The sequence below is a fragment of the Rattus norvegicus genome, chromosome 7 (assembly GCF_021556685.1).
Source record: "Rattus norvegicus strain SHRSP/BbbUtx chromosome 7, alternate assembly SHRSP_T2T, whole genome shotgun sequence".
Lineage (NCBI taxonomy): Eukaryota > Metazoa > Chordata > Mammalia > Rodentia > Muridae > Rattus > Rattus norvegicus.
In genome coordinates, this window is record NC_141540.1 from 135,412,446 (window position 1) to 135,440,341 (window position 27,896).

Sequence of the window (27,896 nt, forward strand, 5' to 3'; positions counted from 1 at the left end):
AGCTGCCATATGGGTAGAGTGACAGGCAGAGTAGCAAGCACAGCTCTTTTGGGAGGTCACCTCCACTCACTTACTGAGGAATCTATGGAGAGACAGGTTATGATTCTTGAAGATACTTTCACTCCATCAAACTTATGCCCCTTTGTTATCTGTTTGTTTGCTTATTTACTTTCTTGTTTATTGAGAGCGGTGGATATGGGGGCTGGAGAAAGGGCTCAGCAGTCAGGAGTTCATACTACTCTTACAGAAGATCTGAGTTCAGCTCCTAGCTCCGACATCGGGTGACTTTATCCTGGAACTCCAATTCTGGGGATCCAATACCCTTTTCTGGCTTCTGCAGGCACTGCGCAAACACACATTTTCATAAACATGCACATAATTTAAAAAAATATTAAAAAGTCTGTTTAGAATTCAATACATGTTTTGTACAGAGCGTTTAGAATCACAGAAGACAAAGACCAAATGAGGAGGGAGTTAGAAGGGGGGCATGAAGGAAGGAAGGAAAGGGAAAGACAAAAAGGGAAGAAAGCAATGGAAAGAAATGAGAGGCTGGGAAGATGGTTCAGCCAGAGGAGGGCACTGTGTCTTCCTCACGAGTGCAAAGCCATAGGTTCAGTTTCTAGGGCACTGCATAAAGCCAGCCCTTATGATCCAGCACTAGGAAGGTGAAGGCTGGAAAATACAAAGTTTGGGTGTCTTTGGCTACTTAGTAATTTTAAAGTTAGCGTGGGCTGCTTGAGACCCTAGTTCTGACTCCAACAAAGAGAAGTCAGACCCTTTTCTACCATCCGGACTAACATGAATATATTTTTTGTTCCTAAATCATCCCAGACACTTTGTGTTTTATGAGCTAGCATGACTGTTAATGGTTGCTAGGTTTCTCCTCACAGAGATACTTTGTAATGTGCTGCCTCAAATTCCATTCCTTAAGCCGATCTTTTTTTCTTTCTTTCTTTCTTTTTCTTTTCTTGTCTGTAGTCAAGGTAATGTCTTTGTATCTAAATCTTTTTCTCAATGTCTCACGTGGGAAGAGCTTCTAGAGAAGAGCTTTTAGGAAGTGAGCTGACTTTTAAAACAGCCATAGAAACCACTATGCCGTGGCATTGTCAAAGGAGCAGAATATGTTATGTTCCCATAGCGGTACCCGAGAGCCATTTTCCTACAAGGTCTCACGCTTGGCCCTCCTTAACCCATGTGGTGTGGGGTGTATCGAGAACACTGTGAGCTAAAATGGAACTTTTACTCACAGAATGACAGAAGGACAATGTCTTGAACCTGCGAATTCTCCAAGGATCTGTGAGAAGCAGATGAAGCAAGGGAGGCACTTTTAAAATCCACGTTTCAAATAAGAGAAGTGTGTGTGTGTGTGTGTGTGTGTGTGTGTGTGTGTGTGTGTGTCTACTTCCAGATCCACAGGTAGCAGGAAGACAGAGCCCTTAGGCCTGAATTTGACTCTTGAAACCTCAAAGGCCACCCCCACTGTCACACTTTCTCCAACAAGGCAACACCTCTTAATGCTTTTAAATAGAGCCATTTTCTTGTGACTGAGCATTCAAATCTGTGAGCCTACATGGGGCCTGGAGGTCTGGGGTGTGGGGCAACCTTATTCAAACTACCACAATGTACTTATTCTAAGGAACTGGGAATTTGCTTCATCATTGTTTCAAGAGCCTAGGAGGGAATGGGATTAAATAGTTATAAAATACTGGCCATTTCTTTCCTATCATATAAAATTTGTACTAGTCCTGGAGTATTGCGTGATGATAATGATAGCATTTATAGAGGGAAAGACAAAGTTAATAATACTTAACGGTTTTTGGTAAGAATTTTGGTTACTTAGCCCATGTAAATGGGTAAGTCTGTTAAACGTCCTTTTGACCACTTTTGCTTTCTGTTGTGAGTGACAACCAGCTGTTTTATATCTTGAGAGAGATCAGTCTCAACCAATATCCACTGCAGCGGGGAGGATTTGGGGAACCCAGAAATTCGGGGTTTGGAGCTAGGACGTAATTTTAGATGTGGGTGGTGATCTATGTGGGAAGATCTTTTTGATATTCAGAGGGAAAACAATGGTTTTATTAGGACTGAATATTCAGTATGTAAGGAGATGAAACACGGGCTAACGAACATATCTACGGGATCCATTGGCACTTGGTTTCAGAGACAAGGCAGGGCCTGTTACTAGAACTCCTGTCTAGAGTCAATTATCAGAGCTGGACCAATAGCAGGGCTGACCCAATATCTAGTTTTATACTGAGCTAAAGTTCGTTCCTCGTGAGGATGCTACTGGGCCAATGCCCAAGATAAGAATGAATACCCGAGAGGGATTAAGTGGCACAGGGCGGGGGGATTGGAATAAGACAGAGCATGGCACTGTCACCCAAAGGTTACTATGAATGTTTTAGAAGCAAGAGGGATCTATGATGACCTAGAAGGGACAGCCCTGGACTCAGTGTTATTTAACACTTGCATTAAGTTGATAGATTAGAGAACAAATCTTTAATTACTCAAATGACATTTTCACGTTAAATAAAAATACTGAATACATGATTAAAACTCCAAGTAGCCCAGCAGGGACAACAGCACAGTAGAGATTTAAATAGAAACAAGGAAGCAGGTGACCTGTCACTTTCAAAGAACAGGCCAGAGAGGCCTCAAGACTTCTTTTGACCTTTTCTGGGAAACTTAGGAGGTACTGATTGAATTCCTAAATGCTGACATTAATAACTGTAGTCCTGCCAACTTGAAGGTCTCCTGAAATTGCTAGATTTTTATGGAGTCAAGTTACATTTAGGAAAATAATAAAATATTTATCAGCCTTATCTTGGTGCTACATGGTAGGTACTTTATAATATGGCATACTCTGGCTTCTACACCACACACACAGACATACACACATATATACATACATATATACACACATATACATACATGCATACATGTACACACGTGCATATATATAAAACACTGCACACATACACATATACAGATATACATGCATACATACACATATACATGTACATATCCATATAGACACAGATACACACATACTCCATTACATGCATACACATATACTTATTCTCTCTCTCTCTCTCTCTCTCACACACACACACACACACACATATGTATACATATACACACAATACACACACATACACACATATGTGCACATGAACACATACATATTTGATTAAAAACCAAGTAAAATGGGTATCTTGAAATTCTGTAAGGAAAATTTACCTATTATTATAGGTCCTGAGGCAGGAGTAATTTCCCTTTTGCTGGTCTTTTATTAGGAACTTTCTTCCAAAATTGAGTGTTGAGGACAGGAGGTCAATTGAGTGCCAGAGGAAGTTAATGAATGCAGAGTGAAGCAGCCACATTTAAACCGTTTCTCTCTCCATAGATGAAAATAACAGCATGATAGAAAATTTCGTTAGCTGGGTTTTCATGGGTAGCATTAATATTATTCAGTCTCATTCACAATCAGCTATAATGTTTGAAGCCACCTCGCTCCCCTTTTAGACTAAGAACAAGGCAAAGCAGTAGAGGATGGGAACACCCGTGGTCTGAGATGAGGGCTCTAGGGAAGGGCTGACATTAGAGAAAATGTTAAGGATTTGATATGCCTACTCTTAAGAGCTTGCCAGTGGGCTGTTTCTCGGAAGGATTACGTAACACACAGACTGGTCTTCACGTGCGCAGCCCCGTCTGGACCATTTTATGCCTATCCTCGGTGCTCTGGGCGTCTGACCTCTTGGCACAGGATCCCTGTCCTTTCTCATCTTTCTCCCGCCAGGAGTGGTGAGCAAGTCTTCTCTCTGCCTCAATGAGTCCTTTATGCACTCAAATACCACCGTTCTGATGGCTACGCTTTCCCTCCACTGTATGAAACAAAGCCTCATTCTCTACCTTCCACTCCTATCACATTTAGCCATGAAGTGCTTGCCGAATATTCAGCTTGTAAGTAAATGTGTGCCCATTTCATTGGATACTATTTGTCAGTCTATCTACCTTTCTACCCACCCATCTATCTATCTATCATCTGTCTGTCTGTCTGTCTACCTGTCTATCTGTCTGTCTATCTATCTATCTATCTATCTATCTATCTATCTATCTATCTATCATCTATCTATCTATCTATCATCTATCTATCTATCTATCTATCTATCTATCTATCTATCTATCATCTATCTATCTACCTGTCTACCTGTCTACCGATCTATCTATCTATCTATCTATCTATCTATCTATCTATCATCTATCTATCTACCTGTCTACCTGTCTACCGATCTATCTATCTATCTATCTATCTATCTATCTATCTATCTATCTATCCATCCATCCATCTTGTGGAAGCTGTAGTGTGTCACAGTGTGTCCACACTTCTTTGTTTGCTAATGTCTAGTGTGGTAGTCTGGTATGAGGCCTCTGGCTTCTGCTACTCAATAATGTGCAATGCTGTTCAGTACTGGAACACCACTGTGACTCTAGGATATGCTGTTGGTGTGCTGTGTTGTGTCATGGAGATCCTGTAGTCTTGGATCTGTAGTCTTGGAACCTTCATGCAAGTTCATCGATGGGGTCCAATTCAGAGCCCTGGATCTGGGCCTGAGAGGTATCTGACCTCGCCCACTGGCTCGCCCGCTCTCAGGCCCTCAGGGCTGACTCACCGGCAGCACCCTCAGTCAGGGCCAGCTCTTCCCTGCTGCCCAGGAGTGGGCAAGAGACAGGGCTGGCTCTCCTATGCTCACACCCTCAGGGCTGGCTTAGCAGCCCCTGTCCCCCACATCCAGGACCAGCTCTGCAGCTCTCTGTGGAGAGGCAGGGCCAGGTCTCCCTCTCTGATAACCTCGGTGCCACCTCTCCTGTCTGCTATAGGCGACAAGGGGCAAAGCGGGAGGCACCCTCCCCCCAATAGCACCACGAGGCAGTCAAGTGTCAGGGCCACCTCTCCCATGCTCATGCCCTCAGGGATGGCTCTCCTGTACTCCCTCCCCTCAGGGTCACTTCTATTATGCTGCCCTGGGGAGGTGCAGAGCCTGCTCTCTGGAGTGCTGCAGCTAGCTAGGCGTTGGGATCATCTCTCCTACTCTCAGGCCTCCAAGGGCCAGCTTTCCCATAATGCCTAGGTCCGGGGTGGGGCCAACTCCGCACAGCCTTCAGACATCAACATGTCGCTGGGTACCAGGCCAGACCAGGGACTTCCACCTGGCCTTTGGTGGTAACAGACCTCCATGGACCCAGATGTGGCCCTTGGTGGCAGCACAGCCCAGGACCCTATCATGGTCCTAGGTGGCATCACTGGCTACTCACATCAGGCTGTTTCTCCATACCCTGAAGTCACCAGTTCTGCCTCTCCTCACTGTGCCTACATCCTTCTGTTTCTCTCTCCCATTTCTCCACCACTTTCTTGATCTTCTTTGCGGTGACCAGGTGAATGTCTGGCATCACCTCAGGAGTGCTATACTCTGGCACTGGGCAGGGGTCATGTCAGGCACGGGCTGCAGGCCTGCTCAGCCCTGGGCTGGTGGTCATCTCAGGGTAGGCCCTGTCTGGGACCCACGGTGCCAGTCTGGTGGTCTGCTGTATCCCCATGTGAGGGTTGTCTGTCTGGGGCTCATTCCCGCCCCAGGCAGGGCTCTTCCAGTCCCCTTGTTCGCCGACCTGGGGACCCATCCCAGCCTTCGAGGTGCGGACTTTTGGTAGTTGTCTCGGGCTTGCTTTTTTAGGAAATGTTAGTCTATTAATCATTCGGATGCTTGCGGGTCAGAACCCTGAGTGTGGACATAGCCTCTCTCTTCGCTGCCACCTGCTGGCGCACATGTGACATAGCGGCCACACCTGCAAGGCCTCTAGAAGCAGGGTTTTTTACTTTTAAATTTCTGCACTTGGTTGCAGCAACCCTGTCCATCGTCCGTTCCCACCGGTCGGGATAACTCACGTTCTACACACCGGAGCGTATCTGCTACGAGTACTTCGCTTCCCAAATATGATGCTTTCCTGAAATGGACCTCCTTTTACATTTTATTTTGCTTCGTGGCCGCTAACATTTACACTTTAATCGTTGAGCACTGCAGGGTAGATTAATTGAACTGTTAAACGGGTGGCAGAGGGGCTGGAGAGGCGGCTGAATGCTCTTCCAGAGGAGAAGCTTTAGATCCACTCACCCAGATAGCAGCTCAGTTTTCTCTAGTTTTGGGGGGAATCCATTGCTCTCTTGCTTCTGTAGGTGACACACACACACACACATAGTTCACAGACTAAACACTGTATACATAAAAATGAAGAAAAAATAATTAAAAAACAGGCAGCAGAATAGAAGTCTTATACGAGGGTGGGAACTTTTGTTAACTGTGACCTTCAGCACTTCTAAGAGTGTCTGCTAGGTGGGAGGCAGTAAATATTTGTCCAACAACAAAAAAAAAACCCAATAAATTACGATTTCACCCCTTTGGTTAGTATTATCTGATAAAGTACTGATGTTTTACTGGTACTTTCCCATGTGACTTTCAATGGTTCTTTTTAGCCTTTAGTGTACCTTAGATCTCCTAACAAAAGGTCCCTTTATTTTGTGGTTATATTACAAGAACAGACTACACAATCCATTAATTTACTTACTATATTTTCTTGCCATGCTTTCCCCTCAAAGCCATCTATGGTGGTTTGTATGTGCTCAGCTCAGGGGGTGGCACTATTAGGAGGTGTGGTCTTGTTGGAATAGGTGTGTCACTGTGAGCGTGGGCTTTAAGGCCCTCATCCTATCTATCTGGAAGTCAGCATTCTGCTAGCAGCCTTCAGAGCAATATGTAGAACTCTCAGCTCCTCCTGCACCATGCCTGCCTGGACGATGCCATGCTCCTGCCTTGATGATAATGGACTGAACCTCTGAACTTGTAAGCCAGCCCCCATGAAATGTTGTCCTTATGAGAGTTGTCTTGGTCATGGTGTCTGTACACAGCAGTAAAACTCTAACCGAGACATCATCTCCAAGGAAGATTTATCATCACCAAGATTGCTCATTATTTACAACAATTCCAAAGGAAAAGATTCAAAAGCTAAATGTATAAGCACACTGAACTTTCCATAAGGGACTTGTCTACCTCTGAAAGTTCATCCATGAATGGTCTGTGGGTTCTTAGACTTAAAAGTGGAGGCTTGGCATGGTGGTACACGCCTTTCATCCCAGCACATGGAAGGCAGAGGCAGGGGGAACTTGGGTGAGGTCAACGTCAGCCTGTTCTGCAGAGTGAGCTCCAGACAGGTGTTAAACAGAATAAAACAAAAATGCTTAGTGACACAACAGTATCAAAGGGGCCATGCTGCTTTATGTTCAAGTTTTAAATGTCTTAGTGCCTAGATATTTAACTAGTATAGAATGAGTTCGGTCATCCGGCCCAACAACACTGTGATCGGGTCCGATTACATTTGACGGACTCATGGTGAGGTAGAGGTGGACTCATTCCGGGTGGAGGGTTGGATCAATTTAAAGGGATCTGTAAGGGGGGTTAGGAAGGAGCAGCAGGTGGAGGTAAGCTGGTCCCGTCTGTCACTCAGTGTGTTTAGAACTAATACCCTTTGCCGCCGGGTGACACATTGTTTTCATAGCCTGTATCAACTATCCCCCCAAAAATGCGATATGAATTAGATTTCAGCACGGCATGAAGTCATACACTACACCTGAACCCAGCAATAAAGAATCATCATGAAATCTTTCACGTTCTTTGTTTACTGTCACCATGGTGAAAGAGAAGTAATTGGTTTTCATTTATGTGAACAGACATGCAGTTGAAAGCCACAGTGTTGCAAGGAACCGATTTTTATGTCTGACTCTTAACCAAAGGTCTCACGGGCTCTCTGTGATTCATTTCAATACAAGTAATTCTCTAATGCGTTGCCTGGATATCCGGTGTAAAATACCCAGTGTGAGAGGCAGATATGCTTTGCCCTTTCCATGTTTCTGGTACATTCTGGGGAGGACTAAGCAGGTGGGAAGAGGAGGTCCTTGCTCCCTGTATTCAATCAATGCAAGCTATGAACCCACAGCCTGCAAATACCAGTAGGCGGAGAGAAAGGGAAGGTAGGAGCGGTCCTCTGCAGAGAGACACAGTTGTGCCGGAGAGCGCGCCCTGACCCTTGCTCCCCTTCCTGTCCTCTTTCCCCTCTCAGACTGGCAAGCCTTCTGAGCATCTGGGCCAGTCAACATACTCCATGTGGCCGTGCTGGGACCACACTTACCCATCTTATCCTTGCTCTGAATCTGATTTGGTGACTGAATGAAGTAACTGGCCAGTGCACAACGTCTTGCAGCGCTCCTGTACGCCAAGCTGTAGCCTGTGCTAGGCTGTCAGTGGAGAAGAGAATGGAGAAAGGCTCTGCCATTGGAGCTTGCAGCCTCTGGCTGAATGCATGAGAGCGAGCCTTGGGAGGAAACAGTGGATTACTTTTCCTGCTGAGCGTGCCTGGACTGAGGACATCCGCAGAGACAGCACGTGTCTTTGCTCTCATTCATAGAATCGGTTCATTTTGGATATGCAGGAGTGGTCCAAAAAAACATGCAGATATTTTGAAACACTGAGATCAAAGGGAGAGGAAGCTGGAAGCCTCAAAAGGTTGAAACTTGACTGTTTGACTTTGTTCATCGTGAATGGCTCTGTGGTGTACTCAAGTGATGTTACTAAGAAGAGAAACCCATGTTTACTGAACTCTGTGAAGTCGGTCTGTGTGACCCGTAGGGGGAGGGGGAGGAAAAGAGAACCTTATTTTTGAGTTAGGATCAGTTGATGTGAGCACTTTACTGTTGCGAATAGAGACTCTGTTACTTCCTGCACCCACAGCCCTGCAACTTTGTTTTGTTTTTGTCCGGTAATATAAAAGGGTTGTTTGGGCTGTGGTGGTCAGCAGTGTCAAGGAGAGAATAGAAGTTGAGTCACTAAAATCGGGAAGGATGAATTCACAGTGCCCGGCAGCATGTGCTCTTGACTCAGTGACACTTAGAGCTGAGATCAGACCTCAGAGCAGAGGAAAGGCGTGGGAGGAGCCTGAGGGGAGGGCACAGGGGGAAGGAGCTGCACTTGATGTCAAGCACAACAATCTTTCTGCTTTCTTAGGAAAATCTTGCTTGAATTATTAAACAAAGTATAACGAGGAAAATCTCCCGGTAGTCCCGTCAACTAGAGACCACCAGTGCTAATATTTGGGTATATTTTATGTACATGTACTTTCTGTGTATATTCTTTATCTTCATGATTTTTGCATCTTCAAGTCTTGAAATCATAAGTCTATGGCCACAGGATTTTATCACATTGCATGAGCTGTGACATGAACTGTGCCGGACTCCTGTACCATGCTGTGGAGGATATGCACGGCAGAGTTGCAAGCTCTTTCTGACTTCTGCTTGGTTTATAGGAGATCTAGGCTACTGATCGGACAATCCAGATTTTAGAGCGAACAAACCCCTGTGCTGCCCCCACATGGGTCCATTCTTCTTTCCTGCAACCAGCAGATCCATAGCATTGTATTTCGCTAGCAGGCATTCAAGTGAACCGAAGCCATGAGGTAGCATGGCCACTTAACCCATGCTAGTTGAGATGGGTTGCATGCAGGCCTCCAGCGTGTTTGTTGGTAGTGCGGAGGCAAGAACACGAAGGCACCTTCAGTGCGTGTCCCCCGTCAGGCACGTTGGCCCGTGACTTCTAAGAGGTGAGGCTGTTAGCTGTCCTATGCGTTGGTTAACTTTACCACATTCATCTTTACATGCGAGAAGGCAGAGTCACAGAGGAGTAAGACACCGCTCACTGGAGGGGCAGTGAGAAGTGGCTACGTTAGTTATCAGCCTCAGTTTCCCGTCCGGGAGCTCCTCTTCCTACTCACTGAGCCATGGCAAATGTCTGCAGAGAACTCATTCTTTTTTTTTTTTTTTTAGTTTCTTCTCGGATGGAGACCTTTATTTTTCCCACATTATACCAGTTAAATCACATGATGTCAAGGGATGAGGGACGTATCTCTTCCCACTGGGAGGCACTGTGAATGCAGCCACAGGAAGGATATCGGTCCACTCACAGAAAGGAAATAGATAATCATGAACAATAATAGACCAGACTGAGACATGTCTTTGAAGACAGGGCCAGGCCTGAGCACAATCGCTACAGTCACTGTTTCTCTCTATTTTGATTGTGAGAGAACTCATTTTTAAAAAGGATTTTTGGGCAGAATAAAACCAGGAATGTTCATAATATCAGAGCAGCCGATTTTCACCCCTCCTCTCAGATGTCTTTAAATTGTTACTGTAAGGAGACATTTTCAGGAGGTTTTCGCAGCTTGGAATCTTGGAGCTTAGGCTGCTTAGTTTTTGTCATCTTGACACAAGCTGGGGTCACCTAGGAAGAGGGAGCTACAGTTAACAAGGCATCTCCATCGGCTTGGCCTGTAGGAAAGCCTGGGTGGGCATTTATTATGTTTTAAGTTGATGATTGATGTGGAGGGTCCAGCCTACTGTACACACTTGTGCAATGGTGGGTTGTATAAGGAAGAAAGCTGGGCAAGTGCCTTAAGGAGCAAGCCAGTCCTCATTGGTACACACACACACACACACACACACACACACACACACACACACAAATACATACACACACAAACACACACACAAATACATACACACAAACATATAGACACATACACACAAACACAGATACACACACAAAAGCCCATAGACACACACACAGACACATGGACACACACACAGACACACACACACAAACACATACACACACAAACACATAGACATACACATAGACACACACACAGACACATGGACACACACACAGACACACACACACACAAACACATACACACACAAACACATAGACATACACATAAACACAAACACATAGACACATACACAAACACATACACACAAACACATAAACACACAAACAGACACACACAAACACAGACATACACACACATAGACTCACACAAATACATAGACACACACACAAACACATAGACACACAGACACACATACAAACAGACACACAAACACACATAGATAGACACACACACATACACACACAAACACATAGACACAGACATCCACACATATACACACAGACACAGATACACACCCCCTCCCACACACACACATAATGTGTATCTTAGGGTTTCATTGCTGTGAAGAGACAACATGACCAAGGCAACTTTTATGAAGGAAACATTTGTTTGGGGCTGGCTTGCAGTTTCCGAGCTTCAGTCCATTACCATCATGGCGGGAAGCATGGCAGCACGCAGAAAAACATAGTGCTGGAGGAGTCGAGAGTTCTACATCTTGTTGCTATGGCAGCCAGGAGGAGGCTGTCTTCCGGACAGGGTTGAGCTTGAGCATAGGACTTCAAAGCCCACTCCTGCAGTGATGAACTTCCTCCCCATACCTGCCTGTTCTGACGAGGCCGCTCCTCCTAATGGTGCCACTTCCCATGGGCCAAGCATATTCAGCCCACCACATTGGGATTGGTATTCTCTCTCTGTTAACACCTTGTGTCCCCCGACATTCCTGTTCCTCTTCTCAACCAGACTCCTTTCAACATATGTGTGTGTGTGTGTGCGTGTGTGTGTGTGTGTGTGTGTGTGTGCTCACGCATGTGTCACGCTCAGCCCTAATTTTATTGTTTTGAGGAACCTACATATTGTCTTCTTTATTGGAAGCATTTTTAGTTCCCACCAACACTATCTAGCAGTTACAACTTTTCTATATCCTAGCCATTACTTATCATTAATTGTTCATAATACCTATATTACAACCAATTTAAACGTAACCCCAGCTAGCTTACAAATAAATGAGACTCAGACTATGGTTATTTTATTTGGCTTTGAGAATTTCTGGGGGGGGTAACCCCTAATTTACTTTTCTAACTGCTGGCCTGGCTAGCCCCAGCGGTGTACCCCAGATACTTGCCGTTTCTCCTGGGCATGTGCTTCACGGTCCATCTCCCCTCATGACAGCTTCCTCCTCTCCCCTCAGTCTTCATCCTCCTCCCCCAGGTCTCTCCTCACTCCTGTCTCTTCTCCACCCCCAACCAGGTAACTCAAAGCCCACCTACCTCTAATCCCTCCAGTTAATTGGGTAGCCAATCTTATTTAACCATCCTGTAAACATGAGAAGTCACTCCTAGGCCTAGACCTTAGGTACAGAATTTAGCATTGCAATACGTAGAAACAGACCAAGCTCAACAATAGCCATCTTCCAGCCTCAGGAGACAGAGGCAGGTGGATCTCCATGAGTTGGAGGCCAGCTTGGTCTACACACATGCACACACACACACACACACACACACACACACACACACACACAGAGAGAGAGAGAGAGAGAGAGAGAGAGAGAGAGAGAGAGAGAGAGAGAGAGAGAAAGAGAGCGCTCCAGGATAGCCAGTAGAAACTTGGTCTTGAACAACCAAATAAATACATATATAGATAATCAATCAATCAATCAAAGCCACTTTAATAGGTGTGAGATAATGGCATCTTTTATATGGTTTTAATTTGTAGGTCTCTTTTTGTGGCGACTGTTTTAATGTTTAACGTTCAAGAGCTCACTGTGCAGATCAAAACTGATAGCATTCGAGCCCCTGACGGCAGATCCAGTGGCACTGTCTCTGTCCCTCTCAGTCTCTTCCAGGCTGACGTTTGCTGGATTCAGCGTGCCTTTCCTTTACCCACGGTGCTCGCACACCAACAGCCTGCAACTTTCTCCTTGTGTTCTTCTCTTACTGCTTGCCCTGGGACCGAATCTTCGTCTTCTCTCCCCCTCGGCCCTCACTAAGTACAGCTTCCGCCTGTAGAGATTCTCGCATGCTTTTTTCTCTTTAAACACACCTTTCACCACCATGCCTCCTGAAACCTGGCACTTCCCCTCGTGTCATTTCACGAGTGTTTTAAAATGCATCATTTAAACGTGAATGACATTCTATACATTTGTCTTACAGAGTGTAAATCTGAGACAGCCTCGTCTCTGCTCGGAAGCCTAGCTGTTCACTGCGTCCACAGTCAAGTGCAGTGTCTTGGCTGGGTTTTTGCAGTTCTTCCCTTCCCGTGTCTACATTTTAGAGCCACTGCTGTTTTCTAGTAGCTCTCCATCTCTCCACTGCTACATTTGACTCACAGTGACTTCTGCAACTGGATATTGGTTGCCTTTATTCTAAAACGGCTGTGGTGGATAAAGCTGGTTTTTTAATCGGACACACATGGGAAGAAGGACCCTCAGAATCATCTCTATGAGATTGGCCTGTGAGCATGTCTATGGTACATTGTCCTGATTGATGATTGATTTGGGAGGGCCCAGCTCACTGTGGGTGGCACCATTACTGAGCCCTCGTTTAAACAGCTGAGTGAGGCAGGGAGAGCTAGCCCGTCTGTATCACTCCTGATGGCCTCAACTTTAGTCCTCACCTCCGTGTCTCTGCCTTACTTTCCCTCCATAATGTGCTCTAACTGTAGGCTGAAATGGGCCCCTTTGCCCCCTTTCGGTCAGTGTTTTATTGGAGTAACAGAGAAGCAAACCGGAACAGGTACCCAGCCTTCCATTAAAAAAAAATACCCTGACTTTATTGATTCTCTTAAAATAATATTCTCTTTCCTTATTTGCACCCTGTGGCATTTCCCGCTCTTTTCTCTTGTGGGATTTTTCTCCCTGAGCCCTGTGATATTTGTCTGTAGAGCTGTCTGTGCCCTTTCCTGTAGTTAGATCTATTCTGGGTACTTCCAAATGTACAGAAGCGCTTTCTTCGTGGGGGTGCTTCCTTCGCTCATGTGTGGGCAGAGCATGGCAGCAACCCTTTGGCAGACGGGTAGCTGAAGGACTGTGTTTCCCCATTTTCTAGTGCTGGGTTGCCTTTGCATATAATCTCACAAAGAGTTATTGTTCCGCACACAGAGAAAAAGCAGCTGGAGGAGCCTCAGGGAGTTGGGTTTAAATCAGAGACCTCCCACTCACGAGCTGGGTGGCTGGCTTGGGGACTACACGGGGAACCTCCAAGCGTCTACTCTTCATCCACAAACGGGACAGTTATCCAGTCAGAAGCTTGGTGAGAAGTTTGGAAAGAGCTAGTGTGTGAGGGGCCGTGCCCAAGAGGGAGAACTCAAGCAGCTTTCATTTTTACCACCCTGTTGTTCTCCCTTTTCCCTTTTCTCTCTTGTACGGCGTGCGCTCAAGTGCTACACAATCCTATTTTGTTTGCCTTTTCTTTCCATCCATATCAATTCCTCAACTGAATGTCAAGTCCCTCGAGGGAGGAAAGGAATGGGTTCTATATTAACTGTATCAATTAGGGTTCAGGCTCTGTGTACTCAGAGTCTCTCTCTCTCTCTCTCTCTCTCTCTCTCTCTCTCTCTCCCTCTCTCCCTCTCTCCCTCTCTCCCTCTCTCCCTCTCTCCCTCTCTCCCTCTCTCCCTCTCTCCCTCTCTCCCTCTCTCTCTCTCTCCCTCTCTCCCTCTCTCCCTCTCTCCCTCTCTCCCGTCTTCATTGATTACCTGATTCCTACCGACATGCTTTCAATGGTACTGGCTTCCCACGTAGGTTACCTTTCCGTTTGACCACTTTTCGGCTGCTTTCATCAAGTGATCTGCTCGCAGCTCCCTCCTGTTGTCTCTCTATGGCTTTCTTCCCCGAACTCTTGTTGCTCGTAGTGCTAAGTCGTTCTCCAAAACTCAGGCACGATGTCATTTGCCCACATCAGAGTACTTCCTTGTATGCAGAAGCAGGACATGACATAATAAAGAGCCTTGCTTGTGGAGGTAACCACAAGTCAACTCTATTTTATAAGGTTGTTTCTACTCATTCATTCATTTTTTTCCCTCTACTCTCTCTCTCTCATTCTGGCAATATGCACACAATAGGTTATCTGAGAATTGACATAAAGTCAAAGTCTAGGCCAATGTGTGCTAATTTGTAAATCTTTTTTAAAAACTTTATTTCTTCTTTGTATTTTCTTTTGTATTTGGCAAGATATAAGATTTCAGCTTCAGGGAAATAGTCTTGTTAAAATGTATCATTCTGTGGGATATTCAGCTACCGTGTTCACTGATGGTTTTTAAGTCCTTTTGGAGGCCCAACTAGAAGCACACTGCTTTCCTGCACATGTTCTAAATAAAGTAAGAAATATGAACAAGTAGAGGCAAAAAAGTTTAAGTCGATTACTTAAAGCTGATTGCTTTCATGTTGCATTAACTTCAGGTTATGAAAGGAAAAGGTCAGTTTACAAGTTTTTCCTTAATCAAGCATGCACACCTGTAACTTCAGAGATCTTCTTGTTCCTGCTAGACTACCTCCTAGGATTGCGGCTTGTATCTCAGGCTAGAGGTCTTTAACCCTGAACTCTAAACTCAAGTGCATTTCTGCAGTCCTGGATTGTGCTATGGTGGGCACTCCTGCCGGAGGGCAGAGCAGAATGGGAACTAGGAATGTCCCTGCCAGGCTGGACTCTAGTGACAGAGGATTTTACTTACACACACCGATTTTCTTTATATATAATACTTTGTTCTTTCAGGATTTAATTCCATTTATTTTGATCCTATTCATCCTCCTCCTCCAGTTCCTCCAGATCTACCCAACCTGTTTACAACCCCAACTTTTGTACTTAAAAGAAATAGAGCCCATTAAATCCTGTTGGTGATTGTGATACACTCTTGGATGTAAGGCCACCCCCTGTAGCATGGTCAACTTAGAGAGGTCACACCCTTAAAGGATGCTGACTCTCCTTCTCCCAGAAGCTATTGGTCACCAATACCTCCTCAGCCAGGAGTGGGACTTCATGCCCGCCCACCTCCACCCTCAGTGCTGCGGGTCTACCTGGCTTGAGCTCACAGTCTTGTGCTGTTACAACTGGTGTAAGGTCATATATGCAAGTGCCTTGCTGGGTCTGGAGGATACTGCTTCCTTGTGGTCATCTACCATCTGTGGCTCCTACAATCTTTGCATCCATTCCTCTGCAGTGGGAGAAGAAGACATGATATAGATATTTCTTGCAAAATGTGAAAACTTCTTCTCTCCAGCAAGTGGAGATGTTAAGTTTGTGATGGCTACCGGGTCATTCTCCTCCTAGAAAGAAACTGCCTGGACCAGGGAGTAGACAGACAGTGTTTAACCCTTATGCAAATCTCAGTGTTAGTGGAGAAGTATGACCCGTTGTAACGGAACTGGGATAGTTCAAAGACACAGCAATAAAGGGGAGTGCAATGACACTTATCTAAAAGCAACACACACACACACACACACACACACACTCTGTATGTGCAAACTGTTGTGCTTCCTGTTTACATACTGTTGACATACTGTCAAGTATGACACTGACTTTTATGTAACCCACAGTAGGTATCAGTTTGATTTTACATGTTCTCAGTCAGCCATAGAAGCATTTGGACTGTGATAATATCAACATTTGCCCCTACAGAACACCCCATGACTGATGACTTCACCCAGGTATTGGCCAATAGCTGCTTTTAGATTGTACAAGGCATTAATTAAGATTGGCTTATATTGGAGAGAATTTCCTACCAATATCTCTGAAGTTACGGGTTTACATATTTGATTAAGCAGCAACTCGGAAGACGATATTTCTCTTTCATAGCTTGAAGTCAGCACAACATAAAAGCCATCAGCTTTTATTTTTTTTATAGTCATATAACTGCATTGAGGGCAGACAGTTTTTGGAATTGTAAGTATTGAAAAATATACAAGTATCCCAACCACAGATTTTTATACCCTCAGACAGAAAAAAAAAGAAGTCAGCGCTATGAAATATTATTAATTCATGGAAGGTTATATTTGTGAGGTTCCACATAGGAATGCAATTTGTAATACATTTATATTAAGTAATAGCCATCTAGTATTAGAACAGTGTCTGGATAGATTACGCCGTCACTAAATCACTTTTATTACTATGTATCTCTGTTAAATGGAGAAGAAGTACAATAATGGATCGAGACGTCTTCTCGGGAAACGCCAGTCGCCAGCTGGGCAAAGTCTAGTGTGGCTTCCTGTTTTCCATTTGTTTTCTTCTTCATATAAGTGAGCCATGTAGTAATTTCCATATTAAAATTGAGTACTGGAAGCAGTGCTTTATGAATACTCAAAGAGAAGTGAGTTATGACCATCTCAGCTGTAGCTTCACTATTCGTCTATCTGACACGAACCCTGATTGCTCACGCCCACTGCTTCTTGGTGATGTGGGCACCCACTTTCTGACTAAAGGGCTCAGTGTGTGATAAGCTATGACACATGGTGTAAATTAGAGCAGAGGAAGAAATGTCACGAGTGACATTTGCCACACTAATGCTGACCTTTGAAACTACTTAATTATGGGTCATTGGTGCTAGGGGATTTATTTCCCCAAAGTTCTCTTCTCTGTCATTATGATAGCAGCTTCTCTTAGGGTGAAACCACCAACCAGAACTATTACCCCAGCATAATTTGTCCCCAGAGCTCTTTATACCTCTACGTATGGTCGTCAGTTTGCGTCACACATTCCCATACTTCAGGTCCTAATGAGCCCTTACACGTTTCCAGAATAATCGCGGAACTAATTTTATCTATTACCCAAAGCTCAGTGGCCTGCAGGGGAGCAAAGCTCCGTAACAGCGCTTTTCCATGTGCACTGTGAGAACAGCCCAGTGCTGTGGCTTGGGACCCCAGGAAGCTGTCAGTCTGTCAGCCAGGCCCACAATCGAAGGCTTGCCTGGTCATTCTCTCTGGTCACTTGAAGAAGCTCTGTCAAGCAGACAGCAAGCTTTTGAATCCAGCCTCCAAAACCTTATCCTCTGCTTTTCAATCCTTTGCAACAGTTTGAGAAATGGTTGGGATGGTGGCCTGCGCCACTCTAAGTCTCTGTGCTTCACGGAGATGTGCGATGTCATTTCGCGGTCACGGATCAAGGCGGTTTTTACTTAGAAGGGGTTTTATTTTTAGTTTTCATCTTTAAATGCCACAAGATTTGTGATGATTTCACAGTTTCGCACAGGTGGCTTTTAGTTTGATGGTTGTTTGTGGTGTATTGTCTCCATTTATTCCTGTTTCCCCCGTCTCCTCTGTGATCACAGCTGGTCAGCTGAAGTCTTCCTCAAGCAGTCTTTAAAGGGTCCTTTAAAATTGTTTATGTTCCTCATGCACAGCACTGGCTAGGCACATGCAGATACATAATGAATATATAATGTATGTTGAGTAACACTCCCTCCATGCCGTAATGGTTAATCATGATAATCAACTCTGACCAGATCTAGAGTCACCGAGAAGGCAGGCCACTGTGAAGGACCATCTGGATTAGGTTAATCGAGGTGGGAAGACTCAGGTAAAAGTAGGTGGCATTATTCCCAGTTTGGCTTCAGAAGAAAGCTTGCTGAGCACAAGCCTTTGCTTCCCTCTGCTTCCGGTTTAGGCAGTGTCTGCTTCCTGTCTATGAATGCAGTGTGCCTAGTGGTCTTGAGCGCCTGCTGCTGTTCTGTCCCCACTGTGATGAGACCTAGTTGGAACGGAAGCCCAAACCTACACTTTATCTCTTAGGTTGCCTTTCCAGGATTTACTTCACCCAATGACAAACACAAGGAGTGAAAGCTAATTTCAAATTAGTCCCCATAGGAAGTTTTGCTTCTACTTTTATGCCATATATAACACATACATGAATTTATTTATCTCTATAAAATACAGGATCACACACGGGCTGAAAAAAATGTTTATCTTTGAGAGACTAAGTTCATTTGCTTATATATTTATCTATCATTCTTTCTACTTGACTGTGAACAACACAATGTCACTGTAGTCCTTGGAATAGAAGAGTCCTCTGTGTGGATTTAATACGGATTCATTCACTCCTCTGTTGTTCCTCAGCCAGGTCATGCCATAACTTAGCAAGTGTGACTAGCAAGTGTGACTAGCAAGTGTGACTAGCAAGTGTGACTAGCAAGTGTGACTAGCAGTGTGACTAGCAGTGTGACTAGCAAGTGTGACTAGCAAGTGTGACTAGCAGTGTGACTAGCAAGTGTGACTAGCAAGTGTGACTAGCAGTGTGACTAGCAGTGTGACTAGCAGTGTGACTAGCAAGTGTGACTAGCAGTGTGACTAGCAAGTGTGACTAGCAAGTGTGACTAGCAAGTGTGACTAGCAAGTGTGACTAGCAGTGTGACTAGCAAGTGTGACTAGCAAGTGTGACTAGCAAGTGTGACTAGCAGTGTGACTAGCAGTGTGACTAGCAAGTGTGACTAGCAAGTGTGACTAGCAGTGTGACTAGCAAGTCTGACTAGCAGTGTGACTAGCAGTGTGACTAGCAGTGTGACTAGCAGTGTGACCAGCAAGTGTGACCAGCAAGTGTGACTAGCAAGTGTGACTAGCAAGTGTGACTAGCAAGTGTGACTAGCAGTGTGACTAGCAGTGTGACTAGCAAGTGTGACTAGCAAGTGTGACTAGCAGTGTGACTAGCAAGTGTGACTAGCAAGTGTGACTAGCAAGTGTGACTAGCAAGTGTGACTAGCAGTGTGACTAGCAAGTGTGACTAGCAAGCACAGATGAGCAGGCATCTCTGAAATGCTTGGTAGGGTCCTTAAGTGCTCAGAAATGGTATGGCTGGGTCATGAGATCCTTGTATTTTCAGTTTCTATGGGTCCTCACAGTCTCTCAGGTGTCCTCTTTCCCACATTCTTGACATGACCTGTTGCTCTTGTTTCTTAAGGACTGCCATTTTGACTGAAGCAAAAGGGAAACTTACTGTACTTTTATTTTGTGTTTCTCTGCTGGTTAGTGGGGTTTAATGTGTGTGTGTGTGTGTGTGTGTGTGTGTGTGTGTGTGTGTGTGTGTGTGTGTTTCTTGGCCATTTGATTTTCATCTTTTGAGAACTGTCTGGTCATTGCATTTGTACATTCATTGATTGGATGGTTTGATTTCTTATTATCTTTTGAGTTCTTTATGTATTCTGGACACTGCTCTGTCAGATATACAGATTTTCTTTGGTTGGATAACAGAGGTGGGATGGATGGATGAACAAAGTGCGGTAACTGCACAATGGACCTTTCTATCCTCAGGACCGTAATGAGATTATGCTGCTTACAGTCAAGCCACAGCAGCTATAAATAAGCATATTAGCAAACAAAGCTGGCTTCCCAGCTCAGATGCTCTCCCTCTTCCATAGGCCATCTTTTCACTTGATAAAGTATTCCTTTGCTGTGTAAGAGCTGTTCAGTTTTCTGAGGTCCTTTTCATCAGTTGGTGGCATTATTTCCAGAGTGAATTGTGACCGATTCATAAAGCCCTAGCTGAGGTCTTGGCATGTCTTCTGCTGGTTTGAGAGTTTCACAGCACATGTTAAGGTCTTGGATCCAGTTGGACTCTTGTCTGAGGTAAGGGAAGAAATCAAGGGATTTATTCTTCTCCACATAGATACCAGTTCAAGTAGATACCAGTCCCCTGGCTCCTTTTGCTGAAGAGGCTGTCATTTTGTCAGTGTACATTTGTGGCATCCTTGCAAAAAGTCAGGTAGCTGCAGCTATGTGGATTTAAATTTGGGTTTTCAATTCCATTCTATTGAACTATGTGTCTGTTTTGTACAGTGTCATGCTGTTTTTGTTATTGTTCTGAAGTATAACCTGAAATAAAAATGTGATACCTTCAGCATTATTTTATTTCCATATGAATTTTAAGATTTGTTTTACTATCTCCATGATTGACATAGGATGTTTTGATTAATTCTTTCCTTTATAATTTACACATACATACATACATATATACATACATGCATGCATACATGCATGCATGCATACATACATAAATGCATACATGCATGTATTGCATACATTATATCTAGATACACACACACACACATCTCTGCACCCTGCCGTATCATCAGGGTGCCAGATTCCTTGAAACATTGGGAGTGATTGATTACTCCCTTGGCACCTATGAAGCAGTTGATCTGAAGGAGATGAACCTTCCTGGTGTCCTGGGACAAGGACACAGGACATACACAAGTGCAAGCATAGCACTGTGGACCTGGCAAGGCCCAGGAATTGCTGTGGGAAGTCCAGTCGATTAGGTGGTATTTAAAACCTTCTTGTCCAGACTCACCCATTCACATTTCCAGCCCATCCTTTCCAGCCATGGGATCAAATACTGATAAAAATTGGAAAAAGAACAAATTGGAACCAACATAGAATTGGTACTTGTGGTGTGTGAACCACTAAAACTGCAGGTTAGAAGTTGAAAGAGGTGGGACCCATCCCAGCAGAATAAGAAGGCTGCTGACAACAGTGCCCAAGAAGATCAATAATACACCATAAGAAGATACTGAAATTAAGAAAGAGAAACAACTGTTTTGAATTTCTTTATTATAAAATAAGATGTGGGAACATGAGTGCTTGTAGAACAGCCTATCCACCTTCCAGTCTGAGGCATGCCTGGTCCCACTTCATGGAGAACTGAGAGAGGATTTTCAGTGATGGACAGTCACATGTATCCTCAGTTTACCACCTGAGCCATCCAGGGAGCCTTTAAAGCAATTCTGCAAGGAGCCCATGATGCCTTACTGCCTGCAGATCATTGTACTGGTGGGTTCGCTTCATTTGCTGCTTAGGAAAGCACGAACGTGCTGCTTATATCTGCTCATGTTATTATGAAACAAATACCTGATCTAAAAGAGCATGTGCAATGTAGCATCCAAATAAAGAAACTGCCAACCAATCTAGCTTTTAAATTCTACATTTTCTGATAGGGACCCCCCATTTGTTCCATCTCTGAAGTCTAGTGTATATAGGATAGATTAAATTCATAAAAATAAATTTTAAGTAGGTTAAAGATGTCTAGGAATTTGCTCTATATTCTTTTCCTATTAACTTAGTAATTAAGGCAATGGAAACATCATTACTCTAAAATGCTATATCTGCCAAGTTTTATGTTATGAGAATTTTTAAAAGTGAGGAATATGCACATACACATATACAAAGATGCAGGACATATTTGGATTTGATAAGGAGCTTAAAATAAAAACTTAATATGAGTAGTTGAATTAGGTTAAAATGAGTTAAACTTACTATACATGCTTTCAGTAAGAATGATTGTTTTGCTTGTGTGGTAGGCTTTCTCTATAATTGATATACCTTTGCCTTGCGGGGGAACATAGACCCCACTAGAGCAAGCCGTGTGCTGGCACCATTACAGGATGAGGACACAAAGGGAGATAAGAGTTACCTGAGTCTGTGCTTCTGTTCCTGGCTGTTCAGGCAAGACCACTGAAACTATGTCCCTGTCACTAGGAAAGAAGAATTACACCTCATGTGTCATACATGGGATGGGGATGGTTTCCCTCACCCAGTGGGAGATATTGGAGCTTGTATCCACACCCTAAATGTATTAAGCAATGGAGAAGAAAATAGTAATTACTATGAACCCAGTGTCCCCAAAACTGAGATATAACGGTATTGTGCACAGGTAAACCTTTTACCCTATTGTATCACCCGACTGGTATGATACTTGCATGCTGATTCAATTGGCCATACCCTTTTCCCTTTCAATTCTCCTCCTCTTAGCAACGGTACTCTCAGGGCTAGGAGATCAGTACCCAGGTCTTTAGATTCCTACATTGACTCCTTAGGAGTTCCCAGGGGGAGTTCCAAAGGAATTTAAGGCTGGAAGTCAAAGAGTTACAATGTCCAGATAGTCTATATTCTGGTGGCCAGCAATAAGCAGAGATATAATTAAAGAAGACTTATCAATTACAGTAGGGATACCTTTAAAGGGATGTCTGGCTGGCTGGATGCTAGAAGCCAAGTGACCTTGGAGAATAGGAACATACTTAGTATGTTGGTTAAAAATAAATCTTTGTATCCTACTTGGTGAACAATGTTGCATTTTTATATTCAGTGAAGGTCCTGATGGAATAGTTACAGATGGTCTTCAGAGACTAAATGCTTTATCCAATGAGTTGGCTAACATTTCAGAAATAAACGAACTTTCCCCTAATCTTATGAAGCAATGGCTTAAAACTTAAGAAGGGCTAACACCTCAGTCCTGACTCTTTTGCTGTGGTCATAGAGCTAAGATTAGGACCAGAGGTCCTATGACTTCATGCATATTAGGGATAATCCTAAAACGAATTTCAACAGTAATAACTGCCAAAACTTACCATAATTTTACTGATATAAAATAGGAAAGTCAGAAAATGCTAATTAACTTATCTTTCAAAGTAAAAACGTATTGTAAAAACAGTGAGTAAAAATGTAAGTGTAAAAATAACCTTTGGCTTCTAGAATAGACATTATTCATTCATGCATAGTTTTTCCTTTATTTTGTAAGTTTGTTTTAAAAGTTATAAAGTATCAGGTTTCCCTTTGACTGCATCATATATTCCTAGTTATGGCTAACCCTCTCATTGTACCCCTTTATCTTCTCTGCCCACAACTGCATTCCTGTTTAAACTTGGCCAGCCCCAGTATGCCATCTCTCTATATTCATAGTACATATATTCCACCAACCCCCTTTTTCTTTTGGTTTCTAAGGCAGGGTTCCTCTGTGTAGCCCTGGATGTCCTGGAACTCACTGTGTAGACCAGGCTGGCCTCGAACTCATAGAGATCTCCCTTCCTCTGCTTCCTCAGTGCTGGGATTAAAGGGATGGTGCTGCCACTGGGGCTCAAACCACTGGGGCTCACACCACTGGGGCTCACACCACTGGTGTTCACACCCCTTTTAATTATCACCTTCTGCTACAGTCCCTTTGTCATTTCCAGGTCTTCCAAATCTGAAAATTTGAAGCTATGAAGTACTTTTTGCCTTGTACCCATCAACCTTGTGATCATGGATGTCTTCTTGGCTGATACTTGGCGGCATTAATTTTCCTGGATTTGGGAAACTTTCCGCCATTATTTTATGGGAAGTGTTTTCAATGCTCGTAGCTTGAAATTCATCTACCTTTTCAATTCCTGTGATTCACAGACTTGCTCTTTTCATCATGACCCATAGATCTTCTCTGCCCCATCTGTACTTTCTTGTTAATTTATCTCAAGTGACATCGCTAACTCCCAGTTCCTCGGCCATGGCTTCATGCCTGGCTGTTTGTGAGTTGAACATCTTATTTCAGTTCCCCCTTTAGTGCTTTTTTAAAAATTTCCTTATTGAGCTCCTCTTTCAAATCCTATGTCCACTTACCTATTTAATTCTGTCATTTGTTTCTGTTTTCCTGGAATTTACATCTTTTGATTTCTTCGGGATTTTATCCAGTTCATCTCATTGGAAAAAATTTATCGTGAGCCTCCTAATTTTTGGAGGAGACATATTGTCTTCCCTTCCCTTTCCTCTGATGTTTCTTCATTTGGGTCTAAAGAGTCTAGGATGCAGACTAAAGCTTGCTTGTTTTTGGTCTCCCTCCCTCCTCTCAGTGGAAGCATTTACGTGAGGCAGTACGTTGTAGTTGCAGTAGCTCCGAGGAGTTTCTTTCCACTAGACCAGGATAAGGCACAGCACACTCAGTTCTGGAAGCAGAACATACTATCTATAAAATAGTCACTGTCAAAAGGTAGACCCTCCACGAACACAACAGTCAAGTAAAGCTCTCTCCTCAACTGCAGTAATTTTGTAAGCGAAGGATTGCTGGCTGCGCTAAGATACTCGTGACTCTGGGTGCTGGTGGGAAGAAAGCAAAGTAAGCTCAGTAAGCAGTGTTGGACTGATTGGAAAAACAAAGATGAGAAAAATAAATAGAAGGAAACAGTAGGGATTGGGGGGGTATGGATGAGCCAGATGTGGCGAAGGGTACAGTTTAAAGAGATAGAGGTAAGGAAAGCAAGGGTACTAGGTCTCAGGTGCTGAGATCGTGATAGTCTGCAGACCCGGCTCACCTGAATTCTTTGGGAAAATGGTTTAAAAACAATGGGAAAACCAGAAGAATAGAAAAAGGGGGGGTGGAAATAAAGGGAAAAAGAAAAACAAGAGAGGGGGAAGGAATGAGAACGCAAGGGCCTGATGAGGTGACATTGACGTTAAGTCAAGGGAGATGTTCATTGACATTAAGTCAAGGAGGATGTTCAAGGGAGAGAGTTCAGGGTAGGGATAGAGTCCTGATGTTGCTTCTTCTTCTTGCTGGTTATGCCTCAACTCTCTTGGCATTCCTTCCCAATCACCAGAACACTCTTTGGTAAGGTTGGGTCATGGATGCAGGGCCTTCGTGTGAATCAGGACGCAGGTGCTGGCCATTCCAATGGCTAGTTCTTCAGGAGTCCAGTGAGATGTTGAATCTTCCTCTGGTGACCCTTTGCATAGTCTGGTCATAAATGCTGGTCCCGTCTGTCTTCATGGTTAGATCGTGACTGCTGTGCTCACCAGTAGGAGGAGCTTCCCGAGGCTGGGGGATGCCACTTGCAGCTTGCATCTTTGATCTTCTCTAGGCTCTTTTGTCCAACCACATTCTCACCTCCCTGAGTCGTATGTGAGTCTGACTCTCAGCTGTCATAATTTCCCACAGTTTAGGGCTACTCTGCTGTCTAGGTTTCAGCCTGCAGCATGACACCCACGAGTCTTCTTCAGAATTTCTGATCGTTCAGTTCCTGGAGAGCCTGGGGTCACCAAGCACCGTGTAAGCACGGGCTCTTACTAAAGGCTTCTCACTGTTGTTCCAGTGCTGTACCTGGAGGAGAGGGTTTCCCAGCATCTCTCCTCCTCCTGCTGTTTGCAACCCTTGGCTCTTTCCCTCTCTCTCTGTTTTCCTCCCTTCAACACATCTGTGACTGAGAGGCATGGGCTTCAGTTGCTCCACTCACACGCCAGGCGCTCCCTAGAGCTTGCCCGTCTGTCTGCTACAGACCTTGTGTGTGTTGCTTATTTGTCAGTTTTGTTCCTGTTTTATTTTTCTATTAAACCAGAGGTTCCCCGGCTGTCATCCACCATTGCTGAGAGAGTGTCATCTCGCTTTCCCAAGCCTTCCCTGGAGGTTTTCCCCCTGTGCTGTCTTCCGTCTTTGATCTCAACTTCTCTGATCTTTCTGACTTGCAGATCTTAAAGAAAACATACGAAACAGCATCTCTGCGACACAACACTGTGTACAGCGGATATGTGTAGTAAAACACACACACACACACACACACACACACACACACACACACACACAAAGAGAGGCTATTTCCAAATAGTGGAATGTATTCTAGAGCAAAACGCAGTAGTTATTAATCAGTAATAATTATGCAATTATACCCTGCCCCAGGATGCTATACTGGTATAAAACCTGTAGTGTTTAAAATACCTCTCATTTCCTAGTTTTCTTCTTTAACCTTGGAGTCCAGATTAAATAGAAAAAAGTGATCACTGTCCCAGAAGGATAGTTTTTATTAAATCATAAAGAAAGATTCCCTATGGAGTCTTACTCGCTTTGCCCCGCCTTCACAGGGTGAGGCTGACTGACTCGCGTTTTGGGACTGGATACTTTTCATTCCACCCACAGTGAGGACATCGCTTCTGCTTTTGATTGCTGCATGGTGCCGCATCCCAGTTTTTCATTTGGGCTTAAAAATCGCCCAAATCAAAGCATCTTTGCTCTTAGCTTGAAAAAGCCAACATCAGATTTCTTTTTTTCTTGAGCCCCTTAAGAGACTTTAAGAGTCGGTGACGTTGCGTTGAGGTTTTTGCGTAGTCAATGAGGGAGCACGTGTGCATCTCGTTTTTTTTCATTTATTAAACAAGGGGGTTGAAATCCAGTATACTGTGGTGTTACTGTAGATTAAAGTAGGCGGCGGCTATAAATGGCCAACTCTATACAGTTGATACTTGTACGGTTGACTGTCTGTTACAAGGTTTTTAACATCTCTGCTTTGTAACTCTGTAAGTAGACTGTGCAAATAGGAAAACATCTGTCTGGAACATTTCAGGGACAGCTGACGCCGGAGATCAAAGACGGAGGCTGACAGCCCTGGGCACAGAGGTGCTGCAGCAGGATGGTGGCCCTGGAGATGCGGTGGCAGAATCTGGGCCTCTGATCTGATTGTTACTTTCTGAGAAGTACGTGTCAGGGAGGACAGACAGCTATTTCTTTCTATCCTGTGGATGACCAGGGGACTGGTGCATGGTCACAGGTCCTATGCATCCTGGGACAGTATCCTAGTGCAGAATCACGATTCATAGTTGGTAATTTGACAGTGCAGTCCTCAAGTGTGAACTTTGCACTATGAATAGGTTGGACATGCCTGAAACCTATCTTGTAGTTGGATTAATGTTGGATACTAAACAAAAACCTATTTAAAAAATACCATAGTTTCTCAAAAATTGCTATTATTAAAATAAAAGTATATGAATTCATTGACATTAATGACGTTAAATTTTAAGAACTACGGCCTATAATTTCTGATGCCATTGTGAAATTTCAGTTCCTCGGACAGTTCAGAAAACCTTTCTTTTAATGTAAAAGCGCTATTTCCTGTGATTGCAAATAGAGCATGTCTATTGCTGATGAAATTGAGTTAATCAAAATTATAGAGTATGATGCTATATATATATATATAATATCTATGATAACAATTAAGTGGACAGTCTGCTGGGAAGCCCTGTGAATTTTCCATTCCTACAGTGCATATCTGCAGCCGTGTCTTTAATGGAGGAAAAGTAATACCAGTGCCTTAGCAGTGTTATTTGCTTTTGGCCCAACCGTTTCCTGTGGAACGACAGAGACCAATGTAAGTTATTTAAGCTGAACGATTGTTGCAGAGGAAGTGGTCAATGTATAAAGGTAAAATAGAACGTTTGACTAAAATCAGGGACTAAACAAGGCTGCCCACTCTCTCCCTACTTATTCAATATAGTTCTTGAAGTTCTAGCCAGAGCAATCAGACAACAAAAGGAGGTCAAGGGGATACAGATTGGTAAAGAAGAAGTCAAAATATCACTATTT

At 43.9% G+C, this 27,896-nt stretch overlaps 1 protein-coding gene and 1 non-coding gene across 2 annotated transcripts in view; one reads left to right on the forward strand and one right to left on the reverse strand.

Annotated features, from left to right (window-relative positions):
- Positions 1-27,896, forward strand: part of Tmem117 (transmembrane protein 117) — a 468,392-nt gene that overhangs the window by 48,405 nt on the left and 392,091 nt on the right.
- On the reverse strand, positions 5,735-5,866 carry LOC120093979 (small nucleolar RNA SNORA17). Its single transcript, XR_015626254.1, has one exon. It is a non-coding gene; the product is annotated as a small nucleolar RNA SNORA17 (small nucleolar RNA).